A 25,961-nucleotide genomic window follows, 5' to 3' on the forward strand; every position below is an offset into this window, starting at 1 on the left:
AGTACCTAGAGGGATTCTGGGCTCAGGAGAATTGTTTTTCTTAAAATGGTGGAGGCTTGAACAAATTTAAAGGTTGGTGGGAAAGACACAGTAGAGAGGAAGAGGTTTGAGATAAGAGAGAGCAAAAAAATAATCAATACCAGGAGATCTCTGAACTACAGGAAGGGAGGCTTCCTTTTTCAGGAAGCCTCTTCTGACCTCTCCCTACCCCTCTTCCTCTCCATCCTCCTCACTACAGCCTGGGTAAAGTGTGCATAGGTCTATTATCAAACTTATCCAGTGGAATTGCACCTCTGTTTCTGTCACTGTCATGCCACTAGGCCCTAGCTCCATTAGGAAAGGGACAACTTCTGATTTACCCTTTTATCCCCAGGACCTAGCACAGAATCTGGTACATAATAAATAATAGATCTCTGATGAGAGAATGAGTGAATGAATCAACGAATCAATCAATCAATCAATGAATTAACAAAGAAGTGGATTTATGGAATGATGGGCTCAACACGTATATATTGAATGCCTACTGTATGCCAGGCTCCACTCTGGGCTCTGGTAATTCAGCAGTGAACGAAACAAAGCCCATGAACAAGTGAATTGAGGAAAGACACAAGAATGTGGATAAAAAAAATAAAAGCAAACTTCAAGCAAATGAAACATGAACCAGCACTTCATAAATTCAGGAATGTTGACATTTTAGAAGGGACACCATGCATCTTCACAGCCAATTCGTTTCACATGTGAGGGCATAATTTACTTACCATTTATAAGGATTCATTACAGTCTTGCTTCCTCATTTCCTGTTTTTCATGATACTTGTAATCTCTGAATCACTTGCTTGAATTGGTCTTCCTCCATAAACTTTCAAAAGTGCATTTCCCTGCCTTTCCAGTTCTTTACCAAAAGAAAGACATAGATTCACGCTTTCATGGGACAGTGGGATTAAAGTCTTAACTGTGGCTTATTCCAAGTACCTTCCCAGTCAAGAACCCAGTCTTCATTGTGTTCTCCTACAGGAATTAAATGGAAAAGATGGGAATGGAGGTACAAAATCAGCCATATACGCATTCCTTTGTAGGACAACAACCAGTAAGGGCAGGGCTTAAGGAGATATTGCTCAAACATTCCCAAATAAGAGTGCCTATGTTTGAATTATTAGTACACATCCAAGAATGCCCCAAGCCCCATAGACAGGAGGGACTGAGGCATCAACTCAGGACAACACTACCGTAATGCCAAGAAGGCATTCTAGATCACTCATACAAGTGACACAAAAGCTATCCAAACAAAATATAAGATAACATGGCAGTCACTGTGGAGTATTTAAGAATCCACGTCCTTAAGTTTCCTAGATATCAGGTGCCTAACACTTGTTTTCTCTTTACTAATTTCCCTTTCTGTGGGTCATATTTGCAAAATTAAGAATTGAATCCTTTGTTGGCTCCTTTTACTCTGAAACCCAGTTTCTAATCTTGGTTTGGCCCTTTACTTTTGTCCAATTATCTCTTCCCCTAGTGATATTATCCAATTGAATAATCACTTCTGTATGGATCGCTCCCAGTTCTTTGGTCATGAGATCAAACATTCATTGTTATCTTCCAGCCAGATATTTGGATGTTTCTCCAACAACACAAAGCAAACATGCTCGAAACCAAACTCATCCTTTTCCTCTACAAAACCAGTTCTTCCACACAGCTTCCCAGCTTCTATTAATGGTGCCACTGTTCCACTACGTAAAATTCTTAATCATCATTGACTCCTTCTTCCCACTATGTAAAATTCTCAATCATCATTGACTCCTTCCTCCTTTTATCTCTTCCTTCCATCCATTCTTAAATTCCATTGAGAGGTTCTCTAAGACCCACTTTCAATGTACCATTCCCATCCGTCCTCCTAAACATTCAACTCCTTTTATTCTGCCTCCACTATAGTACAAGTTCTTGTTTCTTCTCAACTGGATTTTTGCAAACACTGTTACTAGGGGGAAAAATTTTCACAACCAGATAGATTTGTATTTCAATCTTGGTTTCATCTCTGTCTGATTTTGTGATCTTGCACAATTTTCCCAAACCCTCTAATCCTCAATTTGCTCCATTAAATGGTGGTTCATTTCAGGAGTATTTAAAACAATATAAGCTAAAGTGCCTAGCAAATAATTGCTCAAAGGATCAATGACTCGTCCCCTAAGAAAGTGCTCTGATCATGTCCTTTCTATACTTATAAACCTCAAATGACCTATCATTTTCTACAAAAACAAGACCCAGTTATTTATTTGCCCTTTACAATATCACCCAAGCTACTTTCCCAGCTTTCATCTTCCAAACTGGCCTTCTCAATCTTCCCCAGATACACCCATGTTTTTACTATGTTCATCTTTCCATCTGATATGATTTTCCAATGAATCTACACCAGCCAAAATTCTACCTGTCCTTTATTTTTATTTAAAAAAATTTTTTAATGTTTACTTATTTTTGAGAGACAGACAGAGTGCAAGTGAGGGGAGGGGCAGAGAGAGAGGGAGACACAGAATCTGAAGCAGGCTCCAGGCTCTGAGCTGTCAGTGCAGAGCCCTATGCAGGGCTCAAACCCATGAACTGTGAGATCATGACCTAAGCCAAAGTCGGACACCTAACTGACTGAGCCACCCAGGGACCCCTCTACCTGTCCTTTAAAACAGAACTCAAATGCCACCCTCCCCATGAGGCCTAATTTTGGTATCAAAATATGTGCTCTGCTTTTGAACCCCCACTTCACTTCCTTAATATCTATATTATGGAATTTATCCTATTCTGCTTTATGTTATGTTCACAAGCAGCTTTGTTTTATTCTAGGTAGAGTACTGCAAACTGTCTAACTTCTTATTCATTTATAAATGAATAAATGAATGATCTCCTGGATTCGTGAGCTCAAGCCCCACATCAGGATATCTGCTGTCAATGAAGAGCCCACTTCGGATCTTCCATACCCCTCTCTCTCTCTGGCCCTCCCCTGCTTGTGCTCTGTCTCTCTCAAAATAAATAAACTTAAAAAAACAAAAAGAGAAAGACTATGTCCCTCGAAGAGTAACATTTGTCGGTTAGAATACAAATTCAACAAGAACAATCACTTTTTTCTATTTTAATCAATGATATAACCTGAGTACGTAGAACTGTGCTTAAAATATACTGACTACCCAAAAACTATCTATCAAATGACTATAATCCAAGATTATTCTTTGAGCCAAGAGAAATTCCCGTATAATCCAATCTTTTAAAGCGATACCAATTAGAAACGCCTAAGCTCTGCAGAGTCTCCTCATCCCCTATCAGGGACATCATATCATGTATGATTGACAGGACATGGCACCAGGTGCCCATCCAGAGAGAGCACACAAAGAAGAAAGCCTGACCCACATGAGCTCAGGTGCCCTTGACCAAACAGGCTTCTTTATAGCTGCCTGATATGCTCCAGTTGCCCAATATGCACCTTTCTATCTGGCTTAGACACCAGGTCTGCAACTTGGCAGGAGCATAAATTAAAACCCGAGAAAACAATCACAGGAACGCCGGCCTCTGAAGTCAAGGCCAGGCAGCAGTTCGATTCGGGCCCTGATGTCGCCACCCTCTGCTTCAGTCAGAATCCTGAGAGGAATCACTTGCCAGCCCAGAGTCAGAAGAACACTGCTCGGTTGCTGGCCGGGACCCCTAGGTACACCACAGACTCCATTTTGCTAACTCTGACAAAGGCTGACAAAGCCTTAAGCTGTGCCTATAGATCTACCCGGTTCTGCTCCCTGTGGGGTTAAGCTGAGAGGAAAGAGGGAGTGGGGGGAGCAAAACCTTCAAAATCAGGCAGCTCCAGTTCTGAGTGCTGAATAGCAGAGCAGCTGTGGACATAGCATGAGCCTCCCTGCCTGCAGATTCCTTATCTCTAAAATAATACCTACCTTACAGCATTGTTGTCAGAAAGTACGGTAATATATGTAAAGCACCAGACTCCTAGAGATTGCTGTTGGTGCTATTACTATTATTAGATGAGAGAATTAAAGAAAGTAACCACAGAGGTGAAGCCAGCATTCCTAATGCAATCCTAAGAATTCAGCTTCACTAATTGTCTAGAATAAGTCTCATTTGTCCCTCTCATAATGATAGATTTCCAAGAAAGTAATCAAGTGTCAATACCAAGCATTCTAAAACCCACTGACAATGAAAACTTCCAAATGAATTTCAGGAACTTACTCCTGGCAGAAAGTTCATTAGCTTGCCCTCATTTTCCCTCACCCTTTGAACCTCAAGACTCTTAATGAACGGTCCCTTTGAGGTCCCTATGCCTAAGTCATGGCCACTTACAAGGATTGCCCCTCTTCTCAGTAGTTTGCCCACATCACCCCCTCCCACCACCAACACACACACACACACACACACACACACACACACACACACCCTCAGTCATGCTGACTGTTCCCCAGCACTTACTCAAACACATCCTGCCCTCATTCCTGCGGCTACCGGGGCCCCAGAGAGGGGAAAGGCAGAAGGGACTTTTTTCCCCCACAGCAGCCACCATCTGACAAAATGCCAACCAACTTGGCAATCACAGCAACTGCACACTAACTCACCTGTCACCCACTGTTCTCACTCTTTAGGTAAGTAAAGTACCTGGTCTAACTGCATCTGAAATACATACTTTCTAAAGTTTACCTCTTGTATCTTGTATCTTATGCAGACCCTGAGTATGTAAATGACCTAGATTACTAAATGCTACATTCCCCTGCCTAGCCCCTACCTCCCGGAGTAACATTTTGGATGATGTAGTCACAGTTGAATTGTCTAATTTTCTTGAGTTTCTTGTCTGATTCTATGATACCAAGATTAACACGAATTCAGGAATATTCTTCCCAATGGCTCTGGAAGGTAACATCTTAGCTTTTCAACTCGTAGTTGAAGTCTAGTGGAGTTGGCCTCTGGAAACTAAAACTGAAATGGAGGAACTGATTGGCATTTGACTTACCCACCATGTCCTATAGCATCTGCCTTATTTTGCTCATTCCCAACTTTCACGGAAATTCCTCAAAATTGCCGAGTTTCAATCAGTCACTTTGTCTCCTCCTCGCTACAACTCCCCCCCCCCCCACGCCACCAGGGCCCACATCATTTCTCATAGGTTTATTGCAAGCACCTCCTAACTCCTGAGTCTGTCTCCAGGCCAACCCCGCTTCAACCCATGCCTCTCTCATACAATCTTCTTAGCAGAGCGATTGCTCCGTACACCGGCTCTTCCTAAATTATTACATTACTTACAAGCTCTTAATGGCTCCTATTGCCACACACAATTCAAACTCCTATGACCAATAAATGGAGCCCTCTGTGATCTCATCCTCAGCACCCTCATCTCTTGCCATAGGCTCCCGGTGTCCTGTGCTGACTATCAAACACACCCCTCTGTTTCCTGTCTTCTTACCTTCAGTTCTCTGCCCAGAAAAGGAACATACTTCCTCACCTACCATCCAGCCCGGAAAGCTCTGAGCCCTCTTTCAAGAATCTTCTCAGGGTGCCTGATGGCTCAGTCGATTGAGCTTCCGACTTCGGCTCAGGTCATGATCTCGAGGGTCATGAGTTCAAGCCCCACGTTGGGCTCTGTGCTGACAGCTCAGAGCCTGGAGCCTGCTTCAGATTCTGTGTCTCCCTCTCTCTCTGCCCCTAACCCACTCACGTTCTGTTTCTGTCTCTCTCAAAAATAAATAAGCATTAAAAAAACATTTTTTTTTTAAGAAGAATCTTCTCAAGCCTGACCTCATCAGCTAGAGATGCCATCTTCCTTCCTTCTGCCTCTACTCTTCCTCATTCTCTTATTTGTGCTATTGTATCTGTCCCACTGAATGGGTTTTGTTTGTTTCTGCCTTCAACTACTGGCCTATGAACTCTTTAATAAGAACCATGTCTCATTTATTTTTTGCTCCTTAGTGCCACACAAAATGTCCAGCACATAGTAGGCGCTCTATAAACATTTATTATGTTGACCTTGTCTGATTCTTTTAGGGAACAAGAATCTGTCCAAAAGTGACATCAGCTTGAAAAGACAAATATTGAAAGATTTATCCCTACATTAACTGGTTGGAGTATCATTTCATATTCCAGGAACATCTGAAATATCTTTTTTTTTTTATATTTTTTTTCTTAGAAAGTCATCTCATTTTGCCAGTTTGAACAAGCCTGGAAATTTTGGTGTTTGTTTTGAAACTGGAAAGTGCTTCAAGAGGCACTTTGTGCACTTGGACAAGGTTGAGAAGAGACCCGCAGAGATGATTAAAGGCTGGAAAACAGACTAAGAGAACTGGAAGGGAAAGCTAAAGGCAATTTAGTAATCGACGTCACGCATGTGAAAGGCTGTTATTACCAAGGAGGGTAACAAGCCTGTGATGTCCGTACCCTCAAAGGGGAAAGCAACAGGAAGTGAGGTGAGCTGCAGCACAGAAGACTTGGGTTAGATAGGGAGGAACTTTCTGGAAGAAAACATGCCAAACACTGAAGGATCCAACAGAAATGACACCTCAGGCTTTCCTTCCCCAGACATACAGAAACATAAGAAATATTTCCAACTGTCTGGAATGCTCCATGTGCAAAACTACCTACATGCAGGCAAGGATGAAATTACAGTTGACCCTAGACCAACTCAGCAGTTGGGGCACTGACCCCCCCCCCCCCCAGGCAGTCACAAATCCACACAAAACTTTTGACTCCCACAGAAACTTAACTACTAACAGCCTACTATTGGCTGGAAGCTTTACTGATAACATATACAGTTGGTTAGCACATACTTTGTAGGTTATATGTACTATATACTGTATTCTTACAATTAAATAAGCTAGAGAAGAGAAAATGTCATTAAGGAAATCATAAAGAAGTGAACACCCACTTACAGTACTCTAATGTATCTATCAAAATAAATCCATGTATAAGTGGGCCTGTGCACTTCAAACCTGTGTTGTTCAAGGGTCAACCGAATATAATTTTAAGGGACAGTATCCAGATGGCACATAGATTTTTGGCACTCAGAGCACACTTGGTCTGACAGAGTCTTTCCAACTCTAAAAGTTTGGAGAAAGTATCTCCGAGGAACTGAACTCAACTGTTACATTTCACTAAGCATTTACTCAGCCCTTTCTCCAGGCCGGCCCCTGTTTTAGGTACCATCGTAATGACTAAGGCATAGCTTATTCCAATAGAGGAGAGAGCTGATTGTCTCCTATCCCTGGCAGGCCTCAGCTCTCAGCATCGGTCTGTTTCACACCGCACACACACATACGCTACACAGCAACCACCAAAGCGCTTGCATTTCCTCTGACTGTACTTGCCTCAGCGGCTCTAACCTCTGAGTCTTTACATGTGCTATTTCGTCTTCCCACTTCCTCACTTAGGAAACCCCTTCCTGTCCTTAAAGACATAGTTCATGTGTTAATGTTTTGTCAAAGCTACTACTACTCCCTCTTTAGATTATGACACTGCTTCATGATTTCTGGCCGCAAGCATTAAAACCTGACTAGAAGAGGGGCGCCTGGGTGGTGCAGTTGGTTAAGCGTCTGACTCTTGATCTCGGCTCAGGTCATGATCTTACAGTTTGTGAGCTCCAGCCCTTCGTTGGGCTCTGCTAACGGCACAGAGTCTACTTGGGATTCTGTCTCTCTTTCTCTCTGCCCTTTCTCTGCTCGTGCTGTCTCCCTCTCTCTCAAAATAAATAAATAAGCTTAAAAAATAAAAAGATAAAAAAAAAAAGAAACTGACTTGAAGAAAGTCTAATAAAAAAAGAACTTCCTGGAGATACATCAGGGGCTCAACAGTAGTTGGAGTGGCAGGCTTGAAAATGCCCCAAATCCAAGGGAGTTAAAGGCAAGAAGCAGAGCGCACACTTGCCTCATACCCAAAAATCAGAGACAGTATTCCCTCCACCTTAGTGTCAAAGTCTCAGAAGAAGGCTTGAATGGCCAGCCTTAGGTTCCATTACTGGCCTGACCAGCCTGTGGCTACATTGGAAATTATTCTCCCACTAATACACAATGGAAGAAAGCAAATTCCCCCAAAAGAAATTGGAATAGAGTGGAAGAGGAAATGCATGCTGGACCCCTCTCTCACTCATCATACTACAGCTCAGTCCTTAGTTTTCCTGCTTGTGTTCTTAGTAAGACTGTGTATTTTCATCCCTATATCATACACTGTTGGGTACAGAGTCAGTGACGAATAACCTCTTAGAGACTGGACTCCTGATCCATATTTGTTGGTGCTATGTGAAGGTCAGGGCACTATTCATCTCTTTGCCTGCCAACTCCAAGCTCAGTCATTTTTTTTTTACTATATCATAACATTAGCAGGGATGATGTGGTCATCTTTAACCCAGTCATCAGTTTCTTAACCTGAAGAGCATATTGTTTGTTTTCTTAACAAATTGATATCACTATCATAAATCTTGGTTATGGCTGACAAAAGATAAGTCTCAAAATACTCACAGAATTGAAGACCATGATGGGCAAACAGTTTCAAGCATCCTTTCATCTTTAAGTCAAACTAAGCATCCATCAGACTTCTCAGACGATGCTATCCACAGACTGATTTTTCCCTATAGGAAAAGAATAATAAAAATAATACCAAAAGGTTGCAAGTAAGTCTTAAACATAGTAAGTGATTATAATAAAATAGTACGTGAGTCTTTTTCCATGGTCACCATCAGTCAGAAAAGAGTGACTCGTTTGGTAGATCCATTTCAGTACCACCAGGGTTCATTAAAAATGTCTGTGCCCATTTAAGCCTGTGACTTTGCTTAGTTTGTTTAATCCAATTTAAATTTCATTCTGAATCATACTTGGCCCTGTACTGACGATTGCTTTCAATGAGATGAGTAAATACACACCTTATTCAACAGAAAAAAAGTCTTTGGGAATTCACTGGCAGCATTTCAAAAGTTCTGGATTTAGATCTTATAGATGACTAAGAGGTAAGTTGATATTTCCTCGGAGAAATTAACTTTGGACTCCAAACTTACACATTTATATGGCAACCGGCTCAGGAATGAGGTTCTGGGTTTTTCTTCAATAAATATGTTCGCATGAGGCTTTTATATTATCCACATTTTCTATATCACTAAAAAAGACAAGTCACATAACAAGAACTCTGCATATTCAATAGGCTGGACTACATTCAGCATTTGGGGGAAATAATGTTCGCTAATATTAAGCAGCAAGATATTAGCAAGACTGTCACACGGGCTCCAGTTTTGAAGGTTTTGTTCAATCAAACATATTTTAAATTTGAATTTAAGATCAAAGGAGTAGATGGTAGTAATTTGTGCATGTTTATACCATGACTGCCCCCTCTCCATCCCATAGAATTCCACTTAAAAATCATTAAAAAGGCAGAAATGTTAGGACTCATTTATCAAAATCTGGATTTACTGGTTAGCTGCCCTCTGGATATGAAAGACTTGAAAGAAACTATCACCTAGTCTGAAAGTATTTGGACACTGCTTTTGTTGATGGGAATCTATGACAGTGGACCAGTCTGGTAACACTGAATTGTTTTTACTGCAGCTGTGGATTACCTGTGGTTTCAATGGACTACTGTGTACGCTTTGTTTACTTTATCCCTTCTTCCTGTTGGAGAAACAGCTGGAGAACAGACATCCTGCTGTTCAGAGCCTCAGGCCTTGGAATATTAACAGGAAGCCACAATAAGCATCTTCATTACTTCACCTGTGGCATAAATGGCAGAGAGAATGGAGCCCATCAGGAGGAATTGATTTAAAACAGAATGAAGCAGTTTGTGAACCATATGTCCCAACATCCAAGTAACTGCCACTGGCCTCATAAATTGGCTTCCTTCATGGAGAGTTCAACCAGGGGGAAGGGAAAAAGTCAGCTTCCTATAGAAAGAAATAAAGGCAGCCCTCAGTAGCCTGTGGCAATAAGTGGAATAAAATATTTGGTGCATTAGACCAAGAAGTTGTGTCACATAATTTCTGACAGTTGCTTTTAGCTTTTAACAAAAGATGTGGGGGGGGGGGATGGTAGGGTTATGTGGATGACAGGGGAGGAAACTAACAGCCTTACAAGATACTTTCATGTGTTTTCCATCATGTATAATTACTCATCCCAAGGCGAGATGGATATTGCAAAAGCATCATTCCAAATATCTTTCCAGGTTATTGGGAGGGCGGGGTGTAGAGATTGGGGGTGGGGAGATGCAGAATGGAGGAGAAGTGGGTATAAATCATCAGTGTCATTGTTCTCCGAATGAAGAAACCAGGGCAGGGAGGTTGTATGATCTGTTTAAGCCCACATCAAGAGGGTCAGAAATATTCCCAGAGGTAAAATTGTCTGGTACAGATCTATCTTCCCCTCTTGTATATCGAGGCTATAAAAAATTGTTCTAGAAAAAAGTATTTTTCCTTAAACATAAAAAATTGAGCTCCTGGGGGTGCCTGGGTGGCTCAGTTGGTTGAGCAGGCCAACTTTGGCTTAGGTCCTGATCTCGTGGTTCGTGAGCTCAAGCCCTACATGGGGCTTTGTGCTGACAGTGTGAAGCCTGCTTCAGATTCTCGGTCTCCCTCTCTCTCTGCCCCTCCCCCACCCATGCTCTCTCTCCCTCTCTCTCTCTCCCTCTCCCTCACTCTCTCTCTCAAAGACACACATTTAAAAAGTAATAATAAAAAATGAGCTATTGAACAGAAGGACAAAAAGGGGATAATAATCTCGACACTCATTAGTGAGCACACACTGGAGCTCTCATCCTAGCTCTCATCCAAAGGATGCTCTCATCCTTTCTGTGAGGGCACAGAAAGTTGCCCTCAGAACCAGGATTCCAAAAACCCATCATCCCAGAACACCCGGCTGGCTCAGTTGGTTAAACACCCGATCCTTGATTTCAGCTCAGGTCATGATCTCATGGTTCACGAGATCGAGCCCCGCATCGTGCTCCATGTGCTGACAGTGCAAAACCTGCTTGGGAATCTTTCTCCTTCTCTCTCTCAGCCCCTCCCCTGCTCTCTCTGTCTCGCTCTCTCTCAAAATAAATTAATAAATATTAAAAAAAAAAAACACACCTTTATAAAAGTCCACCATATCATGCAATCACTCTGAGCCCATGAATCAGACAGACTGGCTGCAGCCCAGCTATCCCACTTTTGGTTCCATAAACTTGGATAAGTGCTGGAGGTTCCTGAATATGAGGAAATCCTCCATTTTCCAAAGAAGATTGAAAACTTTTCCTACCTACTAGGGTTATGTAACTTTCAGGAATGTAGATGAACTAACCAAATGTGCACTTACAGTGTTTCATTTATTAATTTAGTCACATACATACATCAAATCACGGACATATCAATTTAGAAAAAATTTTCTTCACTCTCACATCTCAGGAAACTGTTTTTGTTCAGGTTCTTAATATGCAGCATTGACATCAGTGCCCCTTGACGTCGTCTTCATGGCATATAACCTTCACCTCCAGGTGGGTTGTTTGATGCTGTCATCGGGACACTGTTGCCCAAACCACAATTACCCATTCACATCACATTAGAACAACTGCTTTGTTCATTCATCCTGTAGGTGAATATTTGCGCTGTTGTGTTCACTTAATGCAATATAATCACTGATACCTTGCTTTTAAAAGACCTCTTTTAAAGGCTCTTTGTGATGACATCCAACCCTTGCAATTGTGAAGTCATGACTCCACCCCACCCATCACCAGAATAATGAATAAATCTTTGTCGTTTATTTTTGCCTCCTTTTTTGGGCATTATGAAGGTGACTTCTATCAGCTTTAGACACAAACTTTCTGAGGTCATCTCAGGCTTCTGTAGCTTTAAAAAAGTTGAAGTCACAGAATTCAAGAGACTTTACAAAAATTGAACTGCAGCTGATCCCTTCCTTTCTGAGGGATAGGATTGGAAAAGGATCTCATCTTATATTTTAGCACATAAAGTACTTAATTTCACTGAGCACCTGTTTCCTCCATTGTAGAACAGAGCTGATAATAGTACATTGCCAACAGAACGGTGATTGAGGATGAAATAAAGCAATTGTACCACAATGACATACAGTGCAGGGCTGTGCACCGACAAAGTAACCAGCATTATCAATGGCTACAGCCCCAGTCTGGGGTTCTACAAATAAAAATGTAAAACTTAGTGTGCTATGTCCAAAAAAAAAAAAAAAAACCCACAAAGATCCAAAATGAAGCAGATGAGGACAGGTTAAAGGAACCCGGATTATTATTCCAAAGAGTGAGGAAAACAGTAATGCAACAAATTCCTAAAATAGACACGATTGTTACCCAGAGATTAATAAGTATTTCTGCTGTTCTTTCTTACTCAGTGAGATGGCCATGGTATGCATCCAAATGACAGCATAAAGGACTCATGTCATACAGAAGGAAAAATCTGTATTTAGTGAACGTTGTGAAAAAAAAAAAATGGATCGTTTTCTATTAGAGACTATGAGGGATTTCAAAGACCAGGGATCATTTTGGTATCATTCTATCTAGAGGCAGTGTTCTTGAAGAATGATATTTCAAGGTCCTAATTAACCCTGTGTTTCTGCACATGGAGAGAAGCTACTACATGAAAGTAAAGCATAGGAATATAACACTAGTAATAGAGCATGTAAGCCAGGGTAGTCAGGGGTGGAGACTAAAGAGGTGTCATTTTCCTGCTGACTGCCTTGGGTATCAAGCAAATTTATTTTTTAGTGTCTCTCATCAGGAGATCTCTTTCTTTCCATAGATGGCTATTACTATTGGAAAAAGCATAAGCCTTGGAACTCTGTAGCCCTGAGTTCAAGCCTCCACTCTTCTTCTTACTATGTAACTTTGAACAAGCTTCTGAAACCCTTTGATAGTATATTTCATTATCTGCAGACAGTCATGAAAACATCGACATGAATGGGGCCATAGGGGGAATGCAAGGAGATGTCTGTGAGGTGGCTAATCTCCGCATCTGGCATACCGTGTGCCATGTTGATTTTCAGTCTCCTCCAGACTGTGCTTCTGAATGTACTCCAGTTGCCAGAAGCTAAAATCATCACACCATTGTCAGCTGAGACCCTTACGGTTGGGGGAGATGCGCCCCTCCATACCTAACAAAGCCACAATATGGCCTGGTTTCATTTTAGGTAACAAATTCCTCAAAGATGGAACTTGACAGAGGCAAACAAACTTCAGCTCCGTCAGTGGCTTCTTATAAATTTTCCCACTCAGCTGCTGTGCTGAGAATGGTTCTGCTATCTCCACATACTCTTGACGGAAGCCCCATTCTTGGTCACAGGAATTCCTTGTGGTTGCTACAAACGTCTCCACTGCCTTCTCTCCATCCAGGTATGAATAGATTGGAATAGTGTTAAACACTCTAGCAAGGTACATTAATTAGGGCAGGGATCAGCTGACATAACAAAAACACTCCAAAAACAGTGACCTGAATAAGACAAAAAAGAGAGAGAGAAAGGGGCAGAGAGAGAGAAACCAAGAAACGACTCTTCTGTTGAAGTTTTATTTATTTATCTGACAAAGAGAGAGGGAGAGAGAGAGAAAGTGGGGAAAGGCAGAGAAAGAGAGGAGAGAGAATCCCAAGCAGGCTCTGCACTGCTAGCACAGAGCCTGATGCAAGGCACGGTGCGGGACTCAATGCGGGGCTCGATACAGGGGCTTGATACGGGGCTCGAGCTCACAAACCAGGAGATCATGACTGGAGCCAAAGTCAGTCACCTAGTGGACTGAGCTACCCAGGTGCCCCAGGAAACACACTCTTAACTATGGAGAATAAACTGATGGTTAGTTACCAGAGGGGAGATGGATGGGGAGATGGGGGAAATGGGGATTGAGGATTGAAGAGTACACTTATCATGGTGAAATAAATAAATAAATAAATAAATAAATAAATAAATAATAAATAGATAAATGATAGATAGATAGATAGATAGGTAATAGATAAGACAGAAAATATTTCTTTCTCATATAGTAGTTCAGAGGCAAGTCATGCAGGGTTTAACGGAAAGCTTTCCCATCCTCAAGACACAGCTTCCATCTCTGGGCCCAAGGCAACTTCCATGCAGTGAGAAGGGCAGACCAGGGAGCATACCACATACCTTTCTAGTTGCTAAACCCATAAGTCACACATACTTCAGATCACAACCCATTGACCAAAATGTAGTCACGTGGCCACACCAGCTACAGGGGAGCCTGGGAAATGCAGCCTGATGTTGGGGAAATCACGCACCCAGTAAAATCTCAGGAGGGGAGGGATAATGAATATGGGAACAAGACGATTAGCAGTGTGTGCTTCATAAAATTAAGGAGAGAAAGTTGTATGGATAATTTAACTCTTTATTCGAAGACCATCTAAATTTTGGAAGTACAGACAATCTACCTTTTCACCGGAAACTCAGTGTACCAGGGATGAATAAAGTGCGATGAGTAAAGACCCTAGCAACATAAATGGAGGCAGTTAGTATAAACCTTTTTGTTTATACAACAGAAACTTGAGTCATCGAGTCTTGTTGAGGCCAAGCTACATCTGGGAAAATCTGAATATGCTGACCCAGAAAAGAGTTGGAGAAAGGAGCTGTGTTGGAACAATGACAGCACTTAGCCTCAATCTTTTAAAAATTCAAAAGTTATGGGGAGGGCCCCCTGAACAAGCCTGGGCTAGCCTAGGAACTCCAAAAGAAGAAAGAGCCCCACTCTGACGCAGAGTTTATGGTTTATGAAACACCAGGTCAGATGAAGTGACAACACCCCCCATTTGACTGTGAGAAAGTATCTCTTGGGCCAAAGAATAGTAATTCCTATTTGCAGTCAAGAATGGGTTTACCAGATGCCATTTTGCAAAATCTTATGGAAAACTTTTCGAAACCACTTGAGAGGCTGTAGTGTGCTACTTGATCTCATTGTCTGAACTTCACATTTATTCCACTCCTGCAGAAAATCCAGAATATTTTATCATTAAGTGCTTGTCCATTAACTTTTTTAAAAAGACTGTCTTAATCCCATGAAGGTTTTCGTTAACAATTGCTTCTCTTCTTTGACTACTCACCTCCATCCGTTGCAAAGGGGGAGTTTTCCCCATTTTTCTCCAACAAGAACAAGAGACGACACAGGACTTTTTCGATCTTTCGAGAACAAAGAGAAAACCTCCAAAACACAAACAAACCAAAGATCAGCCCCAATCACTTGTTTAAAATCAATACAACTAAGAGGAAGTATATCCCTTAAACTGCTCAATAGAGGAACTGGGAAAGTTGCCATAAAATTAAAATAAACAACCACTATCAGTTTTTTCAATTCTTAGGTAAAAAAATAAAAATCATTTTCTGATGGAAAAAATCTTGGACTAAGAAGCAAGAAAATTCAGTTTGGGTCCCAGATCAGCCAGCCAGTAGCTAACTGTGAACTTGGGCAAATCCCATAATGTCTTTGGACTTCAAATTTCTCATTTGTAAAATCAGGAAGTTGAAAGATATTTCAAAGGTCTTTTCTAATTTTAATAGTCCGTGAGTTTATGAAACTGCTAGTTACTGAATTTTAAAAAAATTCCAACATCGCAAATGTCACAGAATCATATTTTTTTTTCTCCTACTTCACACACAAATTTAGTGATGATAAATTCCCCCCAGCAATTGGGGGGAAATCCGGATTCTGAAGCCATCTTGAAAAGCTAAAATTCAAAAGAAAAAAGAGTTAAAAGAACTGAACTGTCTTTTAAAAAGCTCTCTAGCTTTTAGAGATGCATGTGTCACCTTATTGATTCTTTGTGCCAAGAGGGTATTTGGATCCCTTTTCCAACTTGGATTATTTGGATCCCTCCAAGTTTGGATTATTTATGATTCATATCCTGCTGCCAGTAAAATGTTTATAACAGGTGAGCTCCCCATTAACGTTAGTTTCAAAGGATTAAAGCTAATTATGGCATTGGTCTTGATTACACTTATGCTAACTTAAACTTGCCCTAGAATGACATTACAGTGAACTCCTGACTCCAGTCTCATCTCCTCCAGTGCCAGTCCATCCATGTTCTACATGGCCCCCAGGGCCCTTCCGAAACTACAGGTGACAGACAGTACTTGGCAAGTCCACAAGTTCCACTGCATGGAAGGCAAGGTATGCCGTGATCACTGCACTCCTCCATGGTTTTGCAAGTGCTGCCTCCAATACCTAAAGTGTTGGTCCCAGGGTCTCTTTGTGGCTAGAAGGAAACATTAGTGCTAATTCTCAGTAGACCTCCCCTCTAGGCAGATGCAGTTCCAGAGGCCAGATTCAGAAAGCGGAAGGGAATTTTGTGCAAAGAGAAAGGCATCATCTTCTCTGCAGGGGGAGCAGAGCTGCCGTAGAGTATGTGCAGGATTTCAGAAAAAAATACTACACATTTGGACCAGGTGGCCAGGACCCTTCCCCCCTTTCCTACCTTCCCTATTCTCTTGCTGCCTGCCTTGTAAATCCCGACCATTATTAAGAATTGACTAAAATCTCACCTTCTCTGGGAAGGCGTCACTGTCTTCGCTAGAGAAGTTTTCTACTTGTGAGCCCACGGGAGTTCATGCCAACCCCTAATGCACCCCATTCTGTTGTCTCTGAATCTCCATTGTACCCCCTTCATTTCTGCCTATTAGGACTATTGGTTTGTTTGCTGTTTCTCTGCAACAAATCATAATCTCCTTATGGGTAAAAAAGTGGTAGTCATCTCTACCTGGATTGCCTAGGATGAGGTCTGTTCACTTCAAGCACTTAGTAAATGCCTGTTTAGAGGAAAGTTTGCCTTGTCAGTGTTCAAGCACTTGCAGCATTTAAAATCCATATAACCCAACACTTCAACAGTAGCATCAAGTGTTGGCTTATGTCCTAAATATATCAATTATACACCCCCATTTTCCTTCTCAAAGAAAGTGGATTAATAATCTATGTCATTTTTTTTTTGAGTTGGGAATGAATGTTTGGAATGAAAATACCACAGAATATGCCCTAATATGACTCTGAATACAGTTTGATTTTTTAGAAGTTCAGAACTAATTCAGAATCCTAGTGTTCCTTAGTGTCTTCACTGTGAACATGCAATTGTGGGAGCACCAGTTAAGACTAGTAAAAACTACACCCAAAAGATGGTGAAGTGGAAAGTTGAAGCCCTCTGGGTTGTAGATATTTGTAGTATAGTACTGCTATAACAGCAGTGAACTGCCTACATCTTGAAAGAGAAAGGGAAAGAAAACTTCTATTTTGTTAAGTCACTCTTACGTTGAATATCTGTTTGTCATAGCCACACACATTTAATGTTTAGCATCAGCGTAGAATTGTGATACCAAGTGTTAAGCATGTAGACACTGGAGACCAGCAACCCAACGCAACCTACCCAGCCAACCAATCTGTAGCCCTAGGCCTGATGTCTAAAACTTCAAACTATTGCTTCTTATCCCCTCTAATAAATAATCATGAAAGAGATTAGTTCCAGCTAGTACTAACCATTTGCAGAAATGGGAGTGAATACAGTTTGTCTATGGTTTGCAATCTAAGTTACTGGAAAAGCCTATTAAATTTGGAGCCTTTTAAGAACAAAAAAGATAACTGTGTCTATATCCAAACTGAACGCTTTTAAATGCAAATTGTATAATTGTAGACTTGGAAGAGAAATCCAGTTTTCAGCCTTTACCCTATGAGACTTCTGTCAGACCATGGGAACCAGCCTAGCAACAAAGATCACATTCAAGGTGTTGCCTTCCCATCCAAGCCCGTGTTCTAGGTAACCATGAAGGATAGTGTTATAGACTGAATTGTATTCCCTAGAATTTACATGTCGAAGTCCTCTCGGAATGTGACTAAATTTGGAAATAGGGTATTTAAAGAAGTAATTAAATTAAAGTCACTAGTGTGAGCCCTAATCCAATGTGACTGGTGTCCTCATAAGAAGAAAAGATTAGGATACAAACAGGCACAGAGGGAAGATCGTGTGAAGACAGAGGGGGATGGCCATTGACAAGCCAAGGAGAGAAGCCTCAGAAGGAATCAACCGTGCTGACACCTTGATCTTGGACTTCTAGCCTCCAGAATTAAGAGAAGACAAATTTCTGTTGTTTAGGCCGCCCTCTCTGTGGTACTTTGCTATGGAAGCCCTAGGAAACGGATATAGGTACGCAGAGTAGTAAGCAAAACACAACAGTCAATAAGTAAAAGACAAAGTCTTCAGATTTAAAAACCACGTGTAAATGAGTCCTTGGGCTTTGCTTACTCAAAGGAGTACTAACTGGAAACAATAGACCAGATACTTACTAGTTTTGTAAAGGAATTGTATTGCCAAAGAAACCACAGGCCTAGCCTGACAAACCTTGTGATCATTCAAGCCCTAAAGCAACCCCTGGAACCCAGATCCCCCACCAGCAGAAAGGAGGCTGAGAATGAGGGCAAACTGTCCAAGGGCTGCTTCAGATGTGGTCAGGGAGGATAACAGAAGAAGAGAGGTCCTCCCAGAGAGTCAGAACCAAGAGCTGACAGATGCTAAACACAAGATTTAATCCCCCTCACCCCCTCCCCATTCTGGTCCAGCAGGATTTGATAACTAGCACAGCCTCATGACTGAGATGGATTTGCATTCCCTCCTTTTCCAAAAAGGAGTTTTTGCTACAGTTGTTATGTTACTACCCCACTGAAGACTATTGGGTGAGATGGAACAAGGAAGTTATGGACCTAAAAGGAACACTAGTCTGACCTCATAGAAGGGCCAATTATCACCCTAAACCTTGAGTTTACTGCAATAACTGGACTGGGTTTTGAAAGAATCCCTTGAGAAAGAGAGTAAATATAGTCTAAGCGTGCGGAGGAGATACACATAGCTATTTAGGTTTCCCCCTGGACAAACCATGGTAGAAATTGTTGAATATCTCTCAATTCATTCTCTACTCCTTCCTCATCATTAGAAGTCCACAGTTTTAGCTAGGTACATGCAACTAGGTATAGATAGGTGATTAAGCTGTGACCAATGAGATGTAGGCAGAGATGACGTATGTAACTTCTGAGATGTGTCTTTAAAGGTAAGGAACATGCCTTTCCTCATTTCTCTATCTTGTTGCATGGAACGAGAAAGTAAGACCTGTGTTCCGTCCATGAGGATGATGGTCATGTATCCAGTTCATCAACCCGGGTGAGATGGACAGCTGGAAGCAGTCTGTGTTCCAGATGACTCAGAAGCCATCATTTTAGCCTCTATGTCTATACTTTTATATCAGAGAAAAACAAACGCATGTCGCATGTCGGCCACGATATATGGAGGTTCCTGTTATTCACAACAGAACCGATAGCCCAACTAATAGACTGATCTTAAGTGTCTCCTTTTATGGGTGCACCTGAAAAAAAGAAAAAGCAATGAAAGAATAAGAATCAAGGCAGAAAACTATCATGACTCTTCATTCCAGTTCCCCTGACCTTTGAGGGAATGTGTCACTCGTATTCTGCATACGTGTACAGCAAATGAGTCTGAGAAAAGCAAAGGAGATAGAGTAGGAAGTTGAATAAAAAAATGGAAAAGTTGTACAGAGGCTGGATGAATGGTTTAGAAGCTGGCCAGTGTGACTCACCTCCCTGAATGCTGTCCTTACGGTGAGTCAAAAGGGAAGATGCTGAGAAAGATGGAAAAGAAATTCAGACCTGCATCCTGAAATGGACTATGCTAATTTTCCCGATTATCCAGGTCCGTCTTTAGCCACAGATGATCTCAAAGTGAAATGATGACTTCCGTAAATTTTTAATTTGCTTCTGAGATAAAGGAAAGAGAAATGGTATCTTGTGTGAAAAGTTCTCATTGGTGCACACATGCTCGCCCAGGAGGGCCATGGTTCCTGCCCACACAATTCCCATTTCTATTAATGAGAACTGTGTTGATAAAACTCCAGCCAACATATTCCATGATTTAGTGAGGCTGCTAGCCTATGCAGTGTGTAGAAGCAGTCTTGGGGATATCACAGCAATTGTTACAGCAAATAACAAGTGCCCTCATCCGTAATAGATTTCCATAATCATAGAGCCCCTTAGCCAAAGCATTTTGAGGGACGTATTGTTTAGCCTGGCAATTTGGTAATAGTAACTGCATAAATCAGTGAGTGTTTGGCTGTAACGTTCTTGAGTTATAGGTAGAGGGAACAGAAGAAATTATCTGAATTCAATCAGAAGTCACCGCAATGACCCAAATAAACAAATGTCTTATTCTTGCCCACTACATACATTCACCACATTATTTTTGCCCCTAGCAGCAGGTCTGGTTGAGGCCCAATTTAAATCCCTTATACATTATAATTTCCTGATAAGTGGGGTAAAGAGCACACAGTCTTGGTCACCTGCTAAACATGTGACATGGGGTGTAAATTCATTTATTTGAACCTTAATATTAAAGGACTTTCTTGAATTTAAACCATCCAATACCAAGTTATGACTTCAATCCAAAACAGACTTGCCCTGGAGAGTTAAGAGACCTTTTCAAAGACAAAGAGGGCTTCTAACCTGCTCACAATTAGCCATTACGTGCTACTAGGGGCTGTTTAATTGGGACTGCCACTCTCAATTAATCAGCGACAAGTGAACAGAAGAGTGAATAACCAAAATTTGGTACACATGCTACCAATTACTTCCATTAGGGATTATAATCAGATTGTATGTTTTCCTTTGATTTTTCTTTCTTCCTAGCTCCGAGAAGTTATGTAAATTAAAGTAGTGCGGGAAAGGAGATTAAACATAACTGTTTCCTTCCAAGTGTAAAAGAACCACTGCCCTGAAGCTCCTATACGTCTTCAGCTGTGATATTCCCATGTGACTTCCGGCATTTGCTCTGCAGTGGAATTTATCAGAATTCCATCTAAGTTCCTCAGAAATAACCAGGTGAGGCTCTTTGTGATTCAAACAGGAGGCTCATTCCTTTTTTTCTTCACTGAGCAATAAGAGAGATCATTTAGCCAAGGGACAAACTTTCCCTTTTGCCCAATAAAAAGCAAGCATATTCAGTTTCTCTGCTATGATTCACTAGGTTTCTCAGTGGCAGTGTTTTATTGGGGAGATGGAAGGGGAGAGAAAGGGAGGCCTCAATGATGATGCATCGAACTGAAAAGATCTTTGGCTTAAAGCTGCATTTGGAGCTGATTAAAATAGCTATCCCCCCAGAACTGCACTTTAAATTTTAACTCCCAGGATCAGACAGCTTTAAAATTTATATTTAAATGTGTGTATTTAAATATACATATTTAAATGTACATACATATTTAAATACAAATTATTTTTAAACTTTTGGGTTGTACAAAGCCCTTGATGTAAATTGATCATGAATGAAAGATAAACTTTAAAGAGAATGTGTACAGGATGTGACCTGATTACCACGAAATATTAACCTTGCTTCATATTTTTATTTGTAGTAAAAAGAAACTACAAGAATCCAGATTTATTTGGAAATTGTAATTTTTTTCCTCTTTAAATATCATCCAGCTCTTTCTAGATTCTATTAAAACAATTGTCTTCCTATGGTTGTGTTTCTGGTGATTCTCCCTAAGAGAATTTGTATGACTTTAAACTGTTCCGGGGCGCCTGGGTGGCGCAGTCGGTTAAGCGTCCGACTTCAGCCAGGTCACGATCTCGCGGTCCATAAGTTCGAGCCCTGCGTCAGGCTCTGGGCTGATGGCTCAGAGCCTGGAGCCTGTTTCCGATTCTGTGTCTCCCTCTCTCTCTGCCCCTCCCCAGTTCATGCTCTGTCTCTCTCTGTCCCAAAAATAAATAAAACGTTGAAAAACAAAAATTTAAACTGTTCCTTGGATCATGGAGATACCTCAGTGTGCAGCTGATACAAAAGTTACATAACTTTCCATGACTGGCCTTTCTGACATTTATTAAGAGTGCTGAGAATTTGAGTCTTCTAATTATGAGCAGGGTCAAATCAAGAGTTCATGCCCTTTTCAAGGACAGAGACAATTATGTAAATCAGCAGTCTGCAAAGTTCTTTAAGGGCCAGATAACAAATATTTTAAGTTTTCCAGACCACACGGTTATTGCTACAACTACTAAACTCTGATTTCATGCTGAAAGCGGCCATCGAGGATGTGTAAACAAATGAGTGTGGCTGCATTTTAATAAAACTTTATTTACAAAAACAGAGTGCAGGCTAGATTTGGCCCTTGGAGTCTATAGTTTGCTGATCCCGGTTTTAGCCCTACGAAATAATAAAAATGTTGATTGACATGTCCTACCCCCAAATTGTTAGTAAATCTTATACAGGTCCCAGAAATGTGATTTTTTTTTTAAAGCTCCCACAGTTGATCCTGATTCAAAGTCAGATTGTTGATTTCTTGGTCCAGATAACAGCCCCAGTTTCTCCAATAACCCTCTAATATTAGAATTATCACCAGTATATTAATCAGGGTAATTAATGCTAGCTGCTACAACAGCAAACCCCAGATCTCAGTGGCTTCATCCAGTAAGAATTTATTTCTCTCTCTTAACACTATGCTCTATCTTAGCGCTATGCCATCTGGAACACTTAGAAAAAAGAAATGGAGGAAGCACGCCAGCTCTTAGATGTCAGCACAAAAGAGACACACAAAGCCTCTTCTGCTCACAATTCATTGGCTAGAACTTCACCTGGCTCCAAACTACCTCCAGCCTACCGCAAGGGAGGTGGGGAGAGAAAAAGGAGCAAGTTAATATTTGGTGAGCTCTAACAGCCTCTGATACACCTGCCATGTTTTTTATCTGACTCGTCATCTGTAATTCTGTGATTCCACCTGCGTCCTCCAAATCACACAGAAAGACCAGATGCTCAAATAATGCTTGCCCATCCATTAAACTCCTAGAAACTCTGGAATAGACAACATAACGTCCAAAATATTGCTTACATCTAGCTTTGGGCAAAGGTTTAATTCTTGCAAGTCTGGAGTAGAGCTGATTTTTATAAATCAACTTAGGTTTTTGGGTTGTTTCTGTTTTTGTCTTTGTTTTTATTAACCAGAAATTCATTGTGTGAAACTAGGACTGTTGGGATTTCTGGCTTCTGAATTGGATATACACAGCCAGGTGTCATGGCAAAATAAAACAGCAGTTTGGCGTTTCACGAATCGTCCTCATATTTGTAGTTACAAAGGTCAGATGTTGGCTCGTTTAAGTAATACCATGTGTGGCCATGACACTCCATGTTAGAAGGGTAGGAAGTAAGGCCGACATTGCCTGCTCTAATCCAGTAACCAGGGCTGGTTTTCAAACGTAGGGGAAAATACTTGAATGGGAGGTATCTGCTTAAATATTTACTGACACAGATATCATTTCAAAAGTTATAGCCCTCTTAAAGGAAAAAGAAAAAAAATACCTCCCCCCCCCAGAAGAAAAAGATAAAGAAATGCTATAGATCTCTAAGATGTTATGAGAGAAAAGTAAAATTTCAGGTAAATGCTAGAAAAACTGCATAAATATTTAAGAGGGCTGTGGCCTTCCCCACATAGAAACTGAGATAGCATATGAAACTATTCCTTGAAGAAGACTGAGGGGGCAAAGGAGGAAGAACTCATGAAGTCACACTTTCTTACCAATGATAACTTATGGCTTAAATTGTCTACACCCATGATCTGCTCATTCAGACCAAAAAGATATGCTAATCAGCAAAAGGTAGTGCCCTTCAGTGCACAGCCCTTACTCACGATAAACTGTGATCTGAAGTATTGCACAAGCATGTTTTTCTCTAACAGACCTGGGAGTGATAACAATAAAGTTGCTATTTAAACCCTGCCTTTTAACCTTTCATCTCAGGGCCGGTATCTGAATCCCTTGTCTATTAACCTGATAACGCCCTCACCACAGCTTGTCTTTCAGTTTTTCTGAATAACCAACCACCTAGGAGGAAGCACAAAGCACTTGCTCAGCCGCCATGGTGGTCTTTGGCTGTTCCGCCATCCCCAAAGGATCTAGGTGGATGGATGTACAGCTGCAGATACGACAGGGCTGTGTGTACTAATTTCAACTGTTGGACTCATTATCTAAATTCTGAAAAATGCTGTACAATTGTGCAAACACATAAAGCCTGGCAAATAAACTGCCTTCTTAAACATAATGGATTCTCTCAGATCCGTTCGCCAGGAAACTATATGGTACAAATAACGATTACAGCACTATGGCTCATAGCCAGTGGCTTCCTCAGAATCTTCGGTCCAGTACCTTTTAAAGAAAACAAACAAGGTTGCTAGAGTATTACGCTGGGAAGAATACCCTTGTTTGTACAGGAAGAGTGGAGTTTTTTGTGAGATATTTTTTTCCCTTTGTTTCTTTCTTAGAATATTTACATGCCTGTAAACTCTTTATCTCACAATTACAGAAAGCTTACATGTTTCATTTCCAGTAGAAAACAAGTCAATAACCCTTCAATAGATAAGGGATTGAAACTAAGCAATTATCTAATAAAAGTGTTTAAATTAAATTGCTAATTAAGACTAATTTCATATGTAGAAATCAGGAGTTTATCATTCATCTATCATAACGCCTAGAACAAGTACATCATAATTACATAGTTTAGAGATATAATTTGTTGACTCATGTATATTACAAACAAATGCCCTTTCCCCTGATTTTAGGATCAACAGGAAGGTGCTGTGATTTTGCCATTTACTTAAGGCCACTGGATTCATAAGTCACAGATATTTAAAACAGACATGATCTTAAAGGATTATCTAATCACAGGTTCGCTTTACAGATGAAGAACAAATCTTAGAAAAAAGACAAAATCCAGACTAGATTTCTCCAGTCTAACTGTACCTGTTTCTCTTTCTTCATCCCCCATTTTCCAGCTGCACATCAATAAAAGAGGGTGGTTTATCGACGTATGCTTTGGGAAACTGGTAACTAGAAAGATGTTTGAGTGATAAGAATTCATAAGGACTCCTAAAGAAGCAAGAATTGTTGGCTCCAAAGTGACCCACTGCCATTGACAACTTTTCGCTCATCTGTTGAAATGTAGTTATCTTAAAAATAACATTTTTCACTTGTCCCTAATCCATTCTTGTTAACAGTGACACATGACTCATTGAGAAATTACTTTGGCAGCTTCCAATCTCCTGGTGAATTTTTATAACTGCCTTTTACCGGGTCAAGGAGCAGCCATGTGTAACCCTTTGGGGCCATTACTGGGTGTAAACTCTGTGGCAACTGCACTTGCTACATCATACATTTAATTGGTTCAAGTCTAATACCAGGGAGACCAAAGTTAACATGCTCACAGACAGGATGCCTCATCACAAGCAGGAAAGAGACATAACAGTCCTTGGCTCCAAAGAGACTCACATCAGAGAACATGTAGATAAATGGGAACATATCCACTATCCATAGTACAGCTCTAACCCAAGAGCGTGATCTACTGACTGGGGGGGCCCTTGCACTTTTATTTCTACATACAAAAAGTCTGCATACATATTTCCACAGAATTATACAAAATAGAATCCTTTGAGTCATAAGACTTTGAAGCTCTAATGTATTATCTCATAGTTGAGAAAAGAGATACAGGAAGTCTAAAGTATCCACTCAGGATCACACAAGTATTTGACGGTAGAACTCAGACAAGAACCCACTTCTCCTGATACTTATTCTAGTGTATTATTTTTCATCACACTATGGATCACAATAATTCTCTATTATTTCTAACAGGTTTGAGTGTTAAAAAAAAAAAATCTTGTGGGGTACCTGGGTGGCTTAGTCGGTTAAGTGTCCAACATCGGCTGAGGTCATGATCTCCCAGTTCGCGGGTTTGAGCCCCTCATTAGACTCTCTGCTATCAGCACAGAGCCTGCTTTGGATCCTCTGTCCACCCCCCCCCCCCCAACCTGACCCCACCTCTCCTAGATGCGCTCTCACTCTCTCTCTCTCTCTCTCTCTCTCTCTCTCTCTCTCCCTCAAAAATAAATAAACATTAAACAATAATCTTGCGGGGCACCTGGGTGGCTCAGTCGGTTAGGCGTCTGA

At 41.0% G+C, this 25,961-nt stretch overlaps 1 long non-coding RNA gene across 1 annotated transcript; it reads right to left on the minus strand.

Moving 5' to 3' along the window:
• Window positions 1-375: 375 nt before the first annotated feature.
• On the minus strand, window positions 376-24,925 carry LOC128316453 (uncharacterized). Its single transcript, XR_008300385.1, has 4 exons — window positions 24,762-24,925; window positions 9,565-9,715; window positions 8,477-8,586; window positions 376-891 (listed from the first exon to the last, which is right to left on the minus strand). It is a non-coding gene; the product is annotated as an uncharacterized LOC128316453 (long non-coding RNA).
• Window positions 24,926-25,961: the final 1,036 nt, after the last annotated feature.

The sequence above is a fragment of the Acinonyx jubatus genome, chromosome B4, assembly GCF_027475565.1.
Source record: "Acinonyx jubatus isolate Ajub_Pintada_27869175 chromosome B4, VMU_Ajub_asm_v1.0, whole genome shotgun sequence".
Lineage (NCBI taxonomy): Eukaryota > Metazoa > Chordata > Mammalia > Carnivora > Felidae > Acinonyx > Acinonyx jubatus.